This window comes from Trachinotus anak, unplaced genomic scaffold, assembly GCF_046630095.1.
Source record: "Trachinotus anak isolate AG129_WGS33_773 ecotype Australia unplaced genomic scaffold, CSIRO_AGI_Tana_v1 ptg000020l, whole genome shotgun sequence".
Lineage (NCBI taxonomy): Eukaryota > Metazoa > Chordata > Actinopteri > Carangiformes > Carangidae > Trachinotus > Trachinotus anak.
Genome location: NW_027273871.1, coordinates 7,165,597 through 7,181,903, shown reverse-complemented (window position 1 = coordinate 7,181,903; position 16,307 = coordinate 7,165,597).

The window sequence follows — 16,307 nt, the reverse complement described above, 5'->3', positions numbered from 1 at the left end:
TCCATCATCATCAAAACACCAAATGAGGGAATATCTTTTGGAAGAATGGAGTTCATTCCTCCAATAGAGGCAGCATGTGGTCACTCAACACCTCATTAAGACACTTTACATTGGGTTACTTTTAATTTGTCACCCATCTGTATATCTAGATAGATTATGATGACTATGATGTCATCATTGCAGCTGGTACAGTAGAGTGTACAGTAGTACTGTAGATCCTGGCTTTAACTGGTTGTTTAAGGTCTTTGAGAATCGTCCAGTGACTCTCACATATGACGGGAAACACCACTAACACAGACGGCTGATCATCTGAAAACCGATCAGCTGGGACACACCAGTTATTTCCAGCTGAGAAACTGAACAAAGATACTAAAACATAATAATAATAATAATAATAATAATAATAATATCAGCCTTGCTCTGGGACAGGCCTTCAGTCTGATGAAATGGTAACTCAATGTGACAAAAAGCAGACCCCCTGGCAGCGGTAACAAACAGCAGATATAACAAGCAGCAAAAGGATGTGCTTGCTGTTTTTATTTTTCTCATATCTCACTGTAAGAGATCAGTTCATGCTGGTCCTGCTCTGTGAGAGTCTTCCCTGTCAGAAGTGACTTCAAACAACCGAGAGCTTTTTCTAAATTTTTTCACCCTCCTGGTGTTAGATCCAATCATGTTCTACTGCTGCATGGGCCCCTTTACTAAATGATACTTGTAATCACCCAGTGTGGTTTCAGTCTGGGTGATGACAGGACACTCCTGCTGGAGAATCAAGCAACATTTGCAAATATTGGTTTGATTTGAAAATTGTTGTGGTGATTTTGGGAACAATTTTAAATGGTCAAATTGAAAAAGGAAAAAAGTATCTTTACACAATATTGACTCTGTGCAACAACACTGGGAAAATGATAACACTATGCACTCTGAGCTCTGATAAACCTACTGCACAACATCTGTCCAGCAGCAAACATCCATTAGATAAAAACAGTTTTCTTTTTGTCTCAGGAATCGGTGGAGACCAAACCAGAGCTAAAAGACAGAGAGAATATTTGATTAACACAAACATGAGTGTGTGTTAATCATAGAATGTAAACAAAGATGGACGTAGCTTTCATAATGTCACCCACAGGTTTTGAAGCTCAGAGTGAGCTGCTCCGCTGTTACCATCTTGGCAGTGCCTGACTCCACCCCTAACTCCCAGCTCATCCAAAAATGAGCAAAGAGCACTGCAGCTTTTAGCTCTTCTGTGTTGGCCTCATGTTTCAGCTCTGGAAGTTCCCCCTTGATGCTAACACACTGACCATGATTAACTTGTAACATAGGGCTGTGTTTCTGTCAGCTTGTTGTGGAGTTCACTGGCCCCCAAATGGTCAAAAAAAAAAAACTACAGTCAGTGTTAAAGTCTTACATGGAAACTGAAAATTACTTTAACTCACTCAATCCTCACTTTTCTCCCCCCAGTCATTAATCTGCAGAGTCCACCAGCACCAGGGCTGGTGGTGGATTAGAGGTTGGGAAGGTTGTATGTTGCACAATTTATAATGAACACAAAAGACTTAAAGGCTCTCTGAAAGAGGAGCCATCCTCTGGGACTGCAGGAGGAAATGGCAGAACCACGTCACGGGCAGAGGAGCAGAGCTTTTCAGAGCATCTGGAGGGAAACATCAGAGTTTTATTCTAACACACTAAGTCCAGATGTGTTTTATTTGTCATTTGTGAAGTATTTTAAATTTCAAACTGGTCTGTTATGGGCTTTGCCGTTTGATCAGCATTTTTTTTTCTCTTTGTACTTTGTGGTACCAAGACCAAAGCTGTGTCATGTTGTCATGCATTTTCATTGTAAAACCTTTACATTGAGTTGACTCTGTCGTGCTGTGTAATGGAGTTGTTTTCTGCTCTAACTGTCTGAAAAGATCCTCAAGACTCTGTCAAGCTGTGGTGGCCTAAGTAGGACAAAAGTGGAATTCACTTTGGAACATTTATGGCACTTTGTGAACTTTCAAAGACAGTAAAGTGTCTATTTTTGCAGCAGGCTTACAATAGTTTATAATCTCCTGACCCTAAAATTTGCCTTGGTATTTTCACACTCATGCACTGTCCCAAATAAGGGAGGTTCATTCAAATGAGGCAGAGCAAAGCAATTCTTTGTAGACGTTGTGTGAGACCAAGTTTCCACCGAAATACCACAGACTGAATAGTGAAAGCACTTCATTAACAAAGCACCAGCAACAGCTTTGGTCCTCTATTGGTGTCAGCGTAGGATGTGTGCTTGCTTTTTAGTAACATTCAGAGCCCCAACGCACAACCACTGAAGAAGAAAACAGACTTGAAGCGGTAAAATACGCTGTGGGTTTCAGTTGTGAGTGTAATCTGTTCTGTCAGATTATGCTCCTGCTGAGATCAAGTGGAGGAGTAGAAAACCAGTTCTGAGTCCAGCTGGAGCCTTTAGCAGCTCGTAGGGTTTTCCATCTGAGTAAGGACAGACCAGGACTGGCTCCACGGTCGGACTGGGAAAGAAACTGGAATCCACTGGGACTGGCCGCATGTTGACACTGATGGTCAAAACTTTAAAAAGTTGTTGGATGTTTTGACGGTCCACTGGCCAACCAGGATCTGAGCTGGTAGTCCACATGTCCAGTCCACCTGTGCTCTGGTCTCATCTCTTTCTTCGGAGCCTTTTAAAACAAAAACGTAAAAGAAATTACTGGAAGGTCGCTTTCACACACACACAGAGGAGGTGTGACTCCACCACACCTCTACACAGTAAACAGTTGTTTGCTCCTGTATTATTGTTTCAGATCCTCTTGTTTACAGATCAGCTTGTTCTGTTCTGAATCACACAGGTGATTCTTACTCCATTGTCCTGAGCAGCTTTAGACTGAAAACCTTCTCCTTTAATTCATTAAATCCCTGCAGCCATTTGATTGATCTGGAAACGTATTGATATATATTGATCAATCTGCAGCCTCTAATTTGTGCTGCGCCTCAGTGCAATCCCATAACACACAGCCATCCATGTTTACCTTGATGAAACCACTATAATGCTACAAGTAAAGCTCACACACTTTGATATAATTGACCAGTCTAATGTGAGTCTCAGTATTTCTTCCAATTTGATATTTTTACTTGTTTTATTATTTATGTGCATTATTGTTTTTATATTTATTTTCTGTCTACTTCATTTACAGTAAAACACTGTTTTTGTGGCATTTTTCTGAACAAATGTACACAAACATTATGTGTTTTGTTTAACATGCAAACATTATTGTTGGCCCGTGTTGCATTATGTGTAATGGCTCAGTGTATATGTGCGTCAGTGTGTTTATGCCTGTCTGCCTGTTTGTGTATCCTGGCACGATACAGATTGAGTCATTAATAACAGTCTTTGTTTGTGAAGTTTTAGTTGCTTTGCACAATTACACAGGCGTCGCCTGCGCATATGGACACAATCTGAGCAGAGACGTTTCATGGCTGACATGCTTTGTTTAGCATTTCTCTTTGGACACCCGCAGCGCTGCCGGTCACTTGTGTGACAAACAGCAGGCACTAATTGCAACCTGACAAATACCAAAAAAAAAAAAAAAAACCCACACATGCGGACACGCACAAAAGTTCAAACAGCCCACAGACAGTCACATATTTCATGAGCTGCTTGTAACAAATAGTGGGTGGCCGGGGATGGAGCATCCTGAACAGATACGTGTTTTTACAGCAGTGATGGATAGGAGCACACACACATCGTCACAACACAAATGAATCAATGAATAATTACTAAAACTAGACCCTGTGGTTTTCTGCCTGCCCTAAAAGCTGCAGTTTAAACATCATTAGGTTGAATAAATAGCTGCTGAATTTGAACCAAAGCTTTTAGGGTCTGTCAGACCCACAACTGCAGTGCGTAAACACTGATCTGTGAACAGCCGGGGCTGCAATCTCTCGACTGAGGCCTGTCTGACTCACATCTACAGAAGACTGAGGAAGTTCAAGCACTGCACCTCTGGGTTTTAACTCTGAACAGCTTCACTGTTGTGCTCCTATGTTTTCATGCAGTGCTAATTGCAGATGAAGAAAACATTGGCTACTAGAACATTATAAATGAAAATAAAGCTTCAGACCTGGCCGTCTTGTCCACTGATGTACTAATGTAGACGTTTTTCAGGACTTTGTTCAGAGAAAACATTTTGTTCAGATGCTTCATAACATCCGACACAGATCGGCAGCATTGTGTGATTCACATATCTGGAGCATTTTCAAGTTCTCCAGTGTTTTCTACATGAGTTTGTTGTGGAACATGGGCACTGTTGTTCCAGCTCATCTGGCTCCAAATCCCTGAAAATTTTGGGTGTTACTCCTTTTCTAAATTAACTGCTGGCCTTTTTCTCACAAAGTCAGGATAAGATTCTAACTAAGAACAGGAAATGAAGACAGAACCCGGGGCTGTAATGAGATGGATGTTTACATCTGATCACCAGCACTTAGAAAGCAGAGACAAGCCCATTAAAGATTAGGTTCCTAAAAACTCCAACAAACAAACTGCTTGTGAATTAACTTGTGTTTACTCGCCCTGGTTTCTCTGTGTGTTTGTGCCGTGTGAATCTAAACAAAGCAGAAATCCTGCAAAGTTAACTTTTCCATTTAAGCTCTGGGAGAATTAAACAAGCTCACCACATTTATTATTCATCATGAGGACGCTGGAGACAGATGGAGGCAACTCAGACATCTAATCTGTGAGCTGGAAATCTTTAAAAAACATTTGATAAACATGTCTGAACACAGATTCTTTAATCGCTCAAAAGTCTGTTGTGCAGAAAAAGCCAGTTCAGAGAAAAGAACCATCAACCTTTCACACTCACAAAGTCACAGCTCTGAGGTTTAAACCGCTGCCTCCTCGTAAAGTCTCAAACTCCTGTACAGTACAGAGGGAACAGATCAATGCAGCTTAATAAGTGATGAAAACACTGCTGCAGGAAATAGGAAATTGCTCTTCCTCTTGTGTCCTTGGCCGCTGGCTGTTCCTCGCTTATTCAAGACAATGAGATTTCTCAATTAGGCCGTCCAGAGCTGATTATTAATCCAGTAGCATGATGTGACTCAGCAGCAGCTTATTACAACACGTCGCACCACTTCTCTCCTCTCTTCACCTCTACTTTTGCTCCTTCCTCCCATTGTCCCTCCACTTCTTATCTTTCAAACACTCTGGTTTGTTAATCCTGTTCACTGCTCTTTGCCTCTGTCCTCAAAAGTCCAACCCCGGGTAAATAAAACCCAAACTGTCTGCTTATTTTTATTTTTGGGTAAACTAGCATTTTGAAAAGGAATCAGACAAAGATGGAAACAATATTTAAAAGGTCCATATAGTGTAAAGGTAGATTTTAAATTTTAGATTATAAAGCAGGTCTAGGTTTCATATCAATACTGTGAAAGTATCAAAGCCTCAGTCCACAGAGAAATGCACACAATCTACTCAGCTAGCATGCTAACTAATTAGCAGGTTTCAAGTGGTTGTGTTTTTGCCAGGTGTGTTTGGTCCATGACGTCAGCAAACTGTGGCAGTGCAGCCTGCACCACAACTTTGTGGTCTCAGTAAACCAGCATTTTGGAGCATGAAGGTGGAGGCTGTGACCTCCAGGGACAGGCCTGGAGTGAAACTGTCTTCATGAATGTCCACCAGTCCTGTTGGACTGCAGAGCCCATCACTGAACAAGTGAACACAACTGAACCTATTTAAAATGCTTCCGAACCTGTGGGTAGAATGTGTCATGGCTGCTGTCCAGGGTGCTGAATCTCCAACTTTTCTCAGGTGTTTCACCACCAGCAGACCAGACTCCTGCTGGCAGTGACTAATGGACAGTTGTTTGATCTGACCAATGAGCCTCATCGTTCGCTTCACCTGCCAAGCTTACTGTATAAACCTTGTCTTTCCAGATCCTGGTTCTCTCTGAGTCTGAGTCCCTCTACTCCAGTTTATTCAGCCTCATTAAGAGAGTTATTTAATTATTAAATCACTTAAGTGTCTTTTGTGTGTGGATAGTTCAGTTAGGGTTTTGCCTCCACACCGAACAAAGAAAAGAAATGTGAAGTTTTCTAAAGTCAGAAATTACATGTGTTACATGTGTTCTCAAAGCAACATGACACTATTCTGCCGCCCCAGTGGTGAAATCACTCTCACCTGAGTCTTCTCTTTGAAAACCACATGAATGGAGCAGAATCTGGCAGCCGAGCAGTACAGCAGGTCCAGTAGATACCGACTCAGACCTCATAATGTTGATTGACTGCGTTCTGTCAACCACACTCGTTAACAAGATAGACCTCACTGTAATTTGTTAACATGTCTTAAACTGACAATTAGTGGGAACCGTGTTAATGTCACCCCCCCCACCACCCCCCTGTTTGCTGTCTGTGGAGCTGCCTGGACTGACTTCCTCTCTGTTACATAAGTGACTGTCAGCTTCTCAAATATCCTCCTCTTGGTTGATTTATAACTCTGCTTTTCTTAATGCGACTCTTTCCGCTGAGATTTCCCTCCTTCTCTCTCTCAGCTCAGGATGTTCGGCCCCTCAAGTGCTCAATTATGTCTCAGTGAAATCTCATTATTTTAGTTTTTGTTTTTTAAAATGAAATCCATGAATTAATCAGTATTTAATTTGAAAATTTAAAAAGGAACAGTAATGTAAAAGTTTTGATACAAATGGGATTATAAAAAATAAAGTTTGTGGCAGCAAGCTTCTAAAACTTTTTAATACAGTAGGCATTTACCCCGCCCACCGGAGGAATCTGTTTGAGGTACACTGAAGACTTTTTTTCAAAGGGTTTATTTAGTTTTGCTTTTGCTACATAGCTAACATTAGCATTAGAAGAGGGTTACTTACCAATCTAGAAGAAACATGAGTTCATTTTATTCCTTTACTCACCAGAGCTTTCTCCAGCAGTCGCTGAAGTTAGCATGCTAACCAGCTAGCCCTGGTCCGGCTGGACCATAGTGTCACTTTCAGATACTGAGTCAGTGTAGCGCCTGTCCTAGAGAAATAGTGCCGCTCAGAGAGTGCCTTATAAAATCTGAAATGCAAAGATAGCTGAAGCTCTCGGTAAGTGACCACGAGCACCACCTGCTCGTGGAAGGAAACCGCATGAAAACTTACCAACAGGCCCTTTAAGCTTTTTAAGAGAAAGAAAGAAATTGCATTAACCCCGAGGGGAGTGGAGATATGGTGTCTGTTTTCATGAGCCAACCCTGTACAAACTGTTTCCTGGTCACGGCCTGGTCGTTGAGAATCCCACGCCTTTTGGAGATCCAACAGGAGCTTGCCTGCATCTGTCACAGCTCAGAATCCCAGAGGATGGCATAAACCGCTCACTTTTACCTGAGAAACAGCAGGCAAAGCAACCAAAGGGCAATTGTGAGGGGCAAAGCCTGTAGGTGGGATGGATCAAGCTAATACTCTAAAGGCCAGGGCACAAAAAAGTCAGGCAGGGGGTCAGGTCATCAGGTAGAGAAAAGGCTAGAAAGCTACAGCAGGTACAGGTGAAAGTGGGCTGGTCTAATGCTGTGTTTCTGACAACTCAGAACACGAAAAGGTCCAGACTCCTACTTGAACAGTTCTGGAAGTCAGAGCTCTGATGGGGAAACTTCAACAGATTCTCTGCAGCATCCACTGAAAATGGTTTTGAATAGTGTTAAATGAATGAAGTAAATAGTCATCATTTGGAAAGTCACATTAACACTGACACTATTATGTATAATATTCTGATTAAACTGATGTAAAATATAATGTGTGACAGCCTCCTTTCTTAGCCATCAATTATCCTCCTCTGTTTTGTCGATGTATCCAATTAAACTCTACTGACACTGCAAATATTCATAAGCTGCCTGTCAGAAGAAGATGAATTCATGGAGGTCACCGCAATGTTTACACTTGTCGTGTGAATGCAGCATAAGCACTGGGGAGCTGATTGGGGAACAGGGAACAAGTGAGCAAGTGGGAGTGGGGAATCAGGTGACTGGGAACTATGGGAAAGACTGGGGTCTCTGTAGAGGAGATGGGAGTTTCAGGATCTGGAGTTCAGCCAAGATTGTTGGCTGCAATAATTTTTGAGGTCACCTTGAAAAAGTTTAAAGCCTCTGATCAGCAGCTGCAGAAATATCAGCCCCTAACCTGCACTTGTAATTCCAAGTCACCAAACTGCTTCTAAGACACTTTGTTTAAGACTGTCCTGTAACAAACGAGCCCATAGGTAGAGCCCAAGTTATTATAACCCATAGTTAGATTTTGTTGCTAGGCAACATCTAGTGGCCATAGTAATGATGGAATAATGTATGTGTTGTATTATGTAGAGGTGCAATTTAAGGAGACACTCCTATGGGTCATATCAGGGGGTGAAATAAATGACCTATATGGTTGTTCAGGTTGAGGAAGTTGTTGCTCTACTGATATTTCACACTTTTGAAAGTGAATTAAGAAAGTTTGAAAATGAAGTAGAAAATTTAAAACAATGTAAAACAGAGTTTTAGTCCTTACACAGAGACTCAAAAAAGAAAACACACAAAAAAAGAAAGAAATAAAACAGAAGCAGATGATAAAAACTGGGGTGGAACAAGCCATAAAGTAACAGGAAGATACAGTAAAAAGTGACAAGAGAAATAAAGATGTTTTTCTCAGTGGTTGCTTGTGCTCATTTTCCCCCAGCGCTGAACACGCTTGTTGATTAGATTTATTGTTGTAGCGAGCCGATGACAGCAGTGTGGGACGGGACAAGCTGTAAAGGATTATTACGCCGTAATGAAATCACATCACAGGTTCTGGTGACTTATCCACCCACCTCTGACTGAGGGAAACCACAGAGGTTCAACTGAGGAGCCTGGAGCAGCAACAACAACCACAACAACAACAACAACAACAACAACAACAACGTGCTAAATGCTCTGTTATTGTTCTGCCTGGAAGTCAAATGACAAAAGAAATTTAAAATGGTATCAGTAGCACAACTGAAACTTAGAAATAAACAAACAGATTATGTAAAGAGCCAGTGTTCTCTACCTACTCTGGACAGTTTGAAAGGATGTGCATGGATGTAGAAGCAACATCTGATGCCTTATCTCACATATTTCTGAAAGAACAAATCAAGAGCTCACAATCAATGCAGACAGGTTAAAGTCAAAGTACATGAGGTCAAAACGGCCCCGTGACACTGAAGGCAAAACTCAAGTGGAAATGATTAAACATTTTTCCAAGCTGCTTTGAAAACTCTGAGATTTTGTTTTAGAAACATAAAAAAAACCAGCCCAACCCCCGAAACTTCAAATGGTTTCATTTAAAATGTATATTAATGAATTAATTTACTTTGTAGAATTATGTGGGAAGAACAACTAGAATTACTGCCTCATGGCTGTATCCCTCCACCACACAGACTAGTTTCAGATCACATCCCTGTTTATTCAGAGTCATAGAAATTTGGATATAAATATTGAACATTTGTGTGAAACTGTTGCATGAGGTTTAGAGATACAGATACAAAGTTTTTTTAGTGGTCACACTGACCTTTGACCTTTGACCACCAAACTCTAATAAGTTTGTCCTTTAGACCAGGTGAACATTTGTACCACATTTAAAGAAATTCCCTTAAGGCGTTAAGGAGAGATCACGTTCATGTGTGTGTGTGTGTGTGTGTGGGGGGGGGGCGCATACAGCCCCAAAACATCACGTCACCACCAAGGAGGCTTAAAAACATACAAGAAAACATACTCACAGAAATGATGCACAGTGGCGTCCTAAAGTCTGAGACCACTTTCCCATTCGAGACCATGTGTTTATTTGCATATAAAGCGGGGAAGTGAGATCCAATCACAAGTGGTCACTCGAGACGTGTGTGGAGACGCATGTTAATGCCAGGTGTGAACTGATGTGCTTAGAGCTGTCCGCTTGTGATTGGACCCGAGGTGCGTGTTAGGGGCCCCGTTCAGACCTGGCATTGACAGAGCAGAGGGGCCCCATTAACTCTGTGCTGAAACCTACCTCATCAGGATTCACTGTGTGATTCACCCCTCACCTGTGTGCAGCTAACACCTGTTTACAAGGTGCAGAGCTCTAAGGTCTCATGTTTACATTGTATTTTTTTTTTTTTTTTTTATCAGCATCTCAACACCTCTGAAAATAAGTTTATGAAAAGTAATAAATAAAAAAATAATTATAATAATAAAAATAATAATTAAAATAAAATAAATTTAGATAAATAAAAAGATTGAGGTTCTTGCTGCTGCAGATTGTTGGTGCTGAGTCTGTGTTGAACATAAGTGTGAATATTGTAATTATGTAATAAATGAAAATATGACATGCACGCACACCAAGAGGCTGCAAGGTCACTTTCATGTGATAAGACCAAGATATCACAGCATTCTTCAAGAGTGGATACAGTAACCACAGCAGGATGCTCATTAACATCCCTCCTACAGAACATGAAATCACTGCTGAGGAAGCAGGTAACACTTTACATTATAGTGTTCATATAAATGTTATAGGGAGATTTAAAGTAAACAGATATAAAGTTGTTTGACCTGCTATTAGTGTAGAGTATGTCGACAATTATAACTTCACCTATGAATACATATTTCATATTATTACACCATCTCATTATGGTGCCCACAGGAGGAGTTTAACTTAACATGTAAAAAGTTAAAAGCTGCAGTTCCTCTAACGACCACTAGAGTCTGGCTCCAGCAGTGAGTCAGTCCCCACAGACTCCCATGTTCAAATGTCCAACTTTCCAGCAGAAAGAAACATGTTTACAGCCTGGTACAGAAACTGTTCTGGTCTCTAGAGATCATTTCCTCCTTCATGACGACTGTACGGCTGAATTTTATAGAACTCACCTGTTTACATTTTATTAAGGACTCAAGTTATGGAGAACTGACTGCTTAGAAATGTTAAATAGGGGGATTTACAGTGTAACCTTCCTATTCCCAACACATATCTTCCAAGGCAACACACTATGGCACTACACAGCAGGACGACAACCTGTCAATCAGAAATTCTTCTCTTTGTTACTTACACCAAAGTTTCAGGTGTCTGGGGCTTCACACCAGCACCTGAACGCACCGCTCCAACATTGAGCTCAGGGTGAACTTTTATTACACTTTAATGACCCCTCAGTGGTTAAACACCGTTACATTCCACTCACTAAACCAACAGCAGGGTCAATAAGAATTAAACTGTGCCCCCCTCCACCACACACACACACACACACACACACACACACACACACACACACACCTCCATAATTCTCACTGGTCCAGAGTTTGGATAAAAAACATGTGTTTCGCTTCTCTGTGAATCCTCAGCAGAGACAGGAAATGTTCTCACGGCGGCGGCAGCACATATAAGCTGACGTATGCAGGTTTGTCGGTGGTGATGATTAATAATTACATGCATGAGTAGCTTTCCCCTGGTTTCTGTCGTCGCTGGATACACGAAACAGCTTCATTTTGTCAGTTCGTGGCTGTGTGTGCAGAGATGATGTCTGTGCATTATTTCCATTGATCTGTAGGTGCTCCTGTGTGCAGTGCTTTGTTTTGTATGTATGTATGTGTGTATGTGTGTGTGTGTGTGTGAGTGAGAGAGAGAGATGCATGTTATCTGTCTTTGAACGAGTGTTTTAATTACAGCTGCTAATTGAGCTGTTAAGCCAACCTCTGTCTTGATTACACACCTTCTAACTGCTCTCTAGGCAGCTCTGTGGTCGACTGCAGTGGCTCTTACCCTCCGTGTGTGTGTGTGTGTGTGTGTGTGTGTGTCAGGAGGAGTTCCTCTGTATGTTCTTTAATATTTTTCACTCTGAACACTGTGTCAGTTCCACAGTGTGACCTTTGCCCTCTGTGACGTTACTCTAAAAACAACATTGAAGGGGGGTGGGTTGACCAACAGGGTGATGGATGTATAGTAACTAGTTTATTCCCTCTCTCTGTTTCTCATTACCAGCTCTTCCTTGGTCTGTGGGGCAGGTACTGGGTGAATCACCAGAACAGAAAAAAAACATGCCTCTAAATTTTCAGTCCCACAAAAATTAGAAAAATTTAATTTGTGGTTGCATATAATCACATTTGTCATAGTCACAACGGCTTCCCTCTCATTCAACTGGAAGTCAAAAATCAAACAAAAACAAGGCTTCTTGCTGGAATGTTTAATCATCTCCTGTGATGCGAGCAAGAACTTATCACAGCTGGAGTCACTGGGTTTGTTGAGGATGACTGACAGATGTTTTAGGTGTTGTTTGAAGTCTTATGTTATTACTGAGCATCACTTTGGAGTCGCAGAATGGGCTTTTTGGGAGGAGTACGCTTCGACAAAACCTGAGGAAAAAAAAACCAAAAACACTCAATGTGAAATGCTCAATTCTAGTGTCATCATCCGTCCATTTGGAGAGTTGGTATTGATTTGAACATTTTTACCGTATTTGAAAATTCAGTGCTGTACCACTTAGACTAATCCAAACTTATTGATCGAGCCAGGATCTTATCTGCATTGAAAGGGTTCAAGAACCAACAAGTGGCCATCCAGTGTTTTATCTGAAGTGTTGATCTCCATCCGAAGATATATTTGTGGTTTTAAGAACCAAAAACCATCTCAGTTTTACATCTCCTTTCTCAGGCTTCTCAGGCTTCTCTCTGAGCTGATCAAATCCACTGAAAATACAGCAGATTTCAGGTAAACACTCAAGAGAAACCAAATCCTGCAAGGTTGGATGGTGGGTCCAGGTGGGCGGGGCTGAGGGTGGTGACATCAAAGTTCCAGAAGAACCAAGATTAAAAAAAAAAAAAAACTGCTGCAGTTTTTCTGTTTGACAAAGACAAACATTAAAAAATGAGAAAAAAAGAAAACTATAAGCAATTCTGTGTCCTGCTTTTAAATGTAATCTGCCGCTGTGAGGAGCATTGGTTGCTGAGGGAAAATGATATTGTTATGTGTCCATTTGTAATTACTGTGAACAGCAGGGAAGGTGTAAGAGGAGAATTAATGCTGCTGGTGGAGCGTCTACAGAGGCTGCGATCACCATGAGAGATGGAATAAAATTATGTTTGTAGACATGTGAGATTTTTTTTTTAAACTCAAAGACACTTAAGTCAGCATGAGTCTCACAGTGAAACTGAATTTCTTTCATTGCGTGTCCTCATGAGCCAAACAATTCAGCCCCCAGAGCACTTCCATCCTCCCCTAGCACTGCTCACAGTTCGACCCCTGGGATCTGCAGGGATGTGTTTAAGCAGCACGCCACTGTCACAGGTCATGTCTATGCATTTTAAGCTTCTCGCACATCATTTAATGTAATCTTGGTCTGTGTTATGGCGTTTATCAGTGCAATGACTCTTGAATGGCAATAAAAATGTAGTGATAAGATGTGAAATGACTTAAGGTCCCAAATTATACGCGTTTTATTTAGATGTTGATCTGCATCAGAAGATACATTTGTGGTCTCAGTGTAGTTTTACATCTCCTCTCTCAGGCTTCTCTCTGGAGCTCTAGTAACAACAGGTCAGTGAGCCAATCAGAAGAGAGGATCTGACCCAAGGCCCTTTGCAGCATGTCATCCCCCTTCCTCTCTAACTGTAAAGCTGTTGTACACTGCATTTTTTTGTTGCCCCTGATGTTTTTGGGTTATAAGCACATGAATGAGTGTCTATCTGCACTTTAAAATCTCTAATAATGTTTGCAAAAGTTTAAGCAGCAACAGATTCCTTCATTCAGCTAAAGAAACATATAAAAAAAAAAAAAAAAAAAATTAAAAAAAAATGTACCGACAGTGCTACAGGATTACGGCTACTGGCACCACTGACTTGGAGAAACCAAATCCTGTTCACCTGACCTGGGGCCAGGTGAGCTGTGCCGGGGGAATCGCTTTGTTGTGACATCACAAAGTTCCAGAAGTCCTGACGGCTGGTTTTAAGGCTCAGTTTCTGAATACAGGCTGTGTGCATTTCTCTGTGGACTGAGGCTTTGATACTTTCACAGTATTAAACACATGGACATCTTCCCTTATACTCAATGGGACCTTTAAATAAAATGATGTGATCTGTTGTCTCTGAGGAACAATCTTCCTCCAGAGGAAGCTACAACTTGAGGAAAGACACTTTTCACAAAATCTGATTAAATCAAAACAGCTTTCAACCTTTAATTCCCCCCCCCCCCACTACTTCTTCAGTCACTCACTCGTGCACTTGCTCACCTGCCAGGCCCCTCCCCAACACTAATCCCACTCTCTCCTTCCCTTTCTCCCTCATGCGTGTTCTCTCTCTCCCTCAACCCCCCCTTTTCCTCTCCCCATCCCTCACTTGTTCCATCCCTCCCCAACTCACCCCCCTCCTCACTATTTCCCTCACTCACCCACACCCTTGCTTCATTCCTTTCCTCATTCTCTCATTCCTCCTCCCAAAACCAACATTCATTCCACCTCTCACTCACTAAATCCCCCCTTACTCATTCATTCCTTCCCTCCCTCCTTTACTCACTCATCCAGTCTCTACTCACTTCACCCATTCCATTCCTTCTTTCCTCCGCCTCTCATATTCCCTCCCTCCCCTCCCATCCCATATGCCTGCTGATTCACTCACTCATTCCTTCTCTTCCTCCGTCTCCCTCTCACTCGTTCCTTACAGTACAAATTACGTGCTTTCAGCTCTGTGCTTCATCTGTCATTCATTCATCCGTCCATCTTCTGTCAGATTTCAACAACAGACTATGCCCCCCCCCGGCCAGAAAATGATTCCCTCTAACACAAACATGGCTGTCTGTAGCGTACTCCCCCCCGCCACACACACACACACACACACACACACACACACACACACCAGGAGCTTTATGATGGAGGCTGATAAACACAAGAACCCGTCCTTGTCTGTCAATCCAAGCGCTCGACGTGGGCAAAACAACTTCTCTAAATTCGACATCATCTTCTCGTTGATGTCAGGAGGCGACGCAGGGAAACAAATTGCAGCGTGAAGGTGTTTTATTTTCTTTTTCTGTTATTTTTCTCCGCAGAGCGACATAATGCGTGTGTGAACTCAATTAATGCCGGGTGGATAGTTCACCTGTCAGTTTGAGGTGCTGAGAACACGCTCGCGCCGTCTCACACACACACACACACACACACACACACACACACACACACAGTGAGGCTCAAAGATTCCACCAGATGTGAAAAGCAAAAATAGTCAATTTATTTGCAAATGAATTAAAAGAAGCAAACAATTCAAAACAACATCTTCCAGCAGGATAATGCTCCGTGTCACAAAGCAGACGTCGTCTCAAACTGGTTTCATGAACATGACAGTGAGTCCAGTGAACTTCAGAGGCCTCTCCAGTCTCCAGACCTGGATCCAGTAGAACACCTTGTGATGTGGTAGAACAGGAGACCTGTAGCATGAATGTGGTGCAGTCACGTCAACATGGAGCAGAGTCTCAGAGGGAAGCTCCAACATCTTGTTGAATCCATGACAAGAACTGAGACTGAGAGCAGAGGGAGGAACTACCCAGCAGAGGCAAACCAGGCAAATGATCAGGGACCCCAAGGTGAAAAGGGGCCCCTGATGGCCCTTCATATTGTCACATTTTGCTATGATGACTATAATCCCCCCATAAAGACACTTTACAGTGCACTGCAGTTGCATTAAACCCCCCTAAAAAGCTACCATGAAAAAAAAAAAAAAAAAAAAAAAATGGTTTTAAGAACTAAAAACCATCTCAGTGTAGTTTTAAATCTATAGCAACAACAGGCTGGTGAGCCAATCAGAGGAGAAGCTCTGAGGCGACTGCTCTGTTGTGACATCACAAAGTTCCAGAAGTCCTGACGGCTGGTTTTAAGGCTCAGTTTCTGAATACAGGCTGTGTGCATTTCTCTGTGGACTGAGGCTTTGATACTCTCACAGTATTAATATAGAACCTAGACCTGCTTTATAATCACAAACACATGAACATCTACCTGTAGACTGGATGGGACCTTTAAGGCATAAGAACTGAGATTTGAGATTATTATGTCAGTTCAACCATTTTACTCCCTGATTTGTTCTCTTCTTGTGCACAATTCTGGTTTATGAGTCATTTAAAAAACACTCAAGCTGTTGTCTTCACATTTGTTTCCTCCTTTCATTGCAAAAATGCAGCAGAGTTGTATAATGAGCATCAAGTACAGAATCTCGGTCGACTCTGCTGAAGTGTCCTTGAGCATGACACCGACTCCCCACCGGCTCCAGATGACTCTGCAGCTGGCGACTCGACCGCCTGGTGGGGGCAGCCAAGGGGAAACGACATCATCTTGCAGGAGTC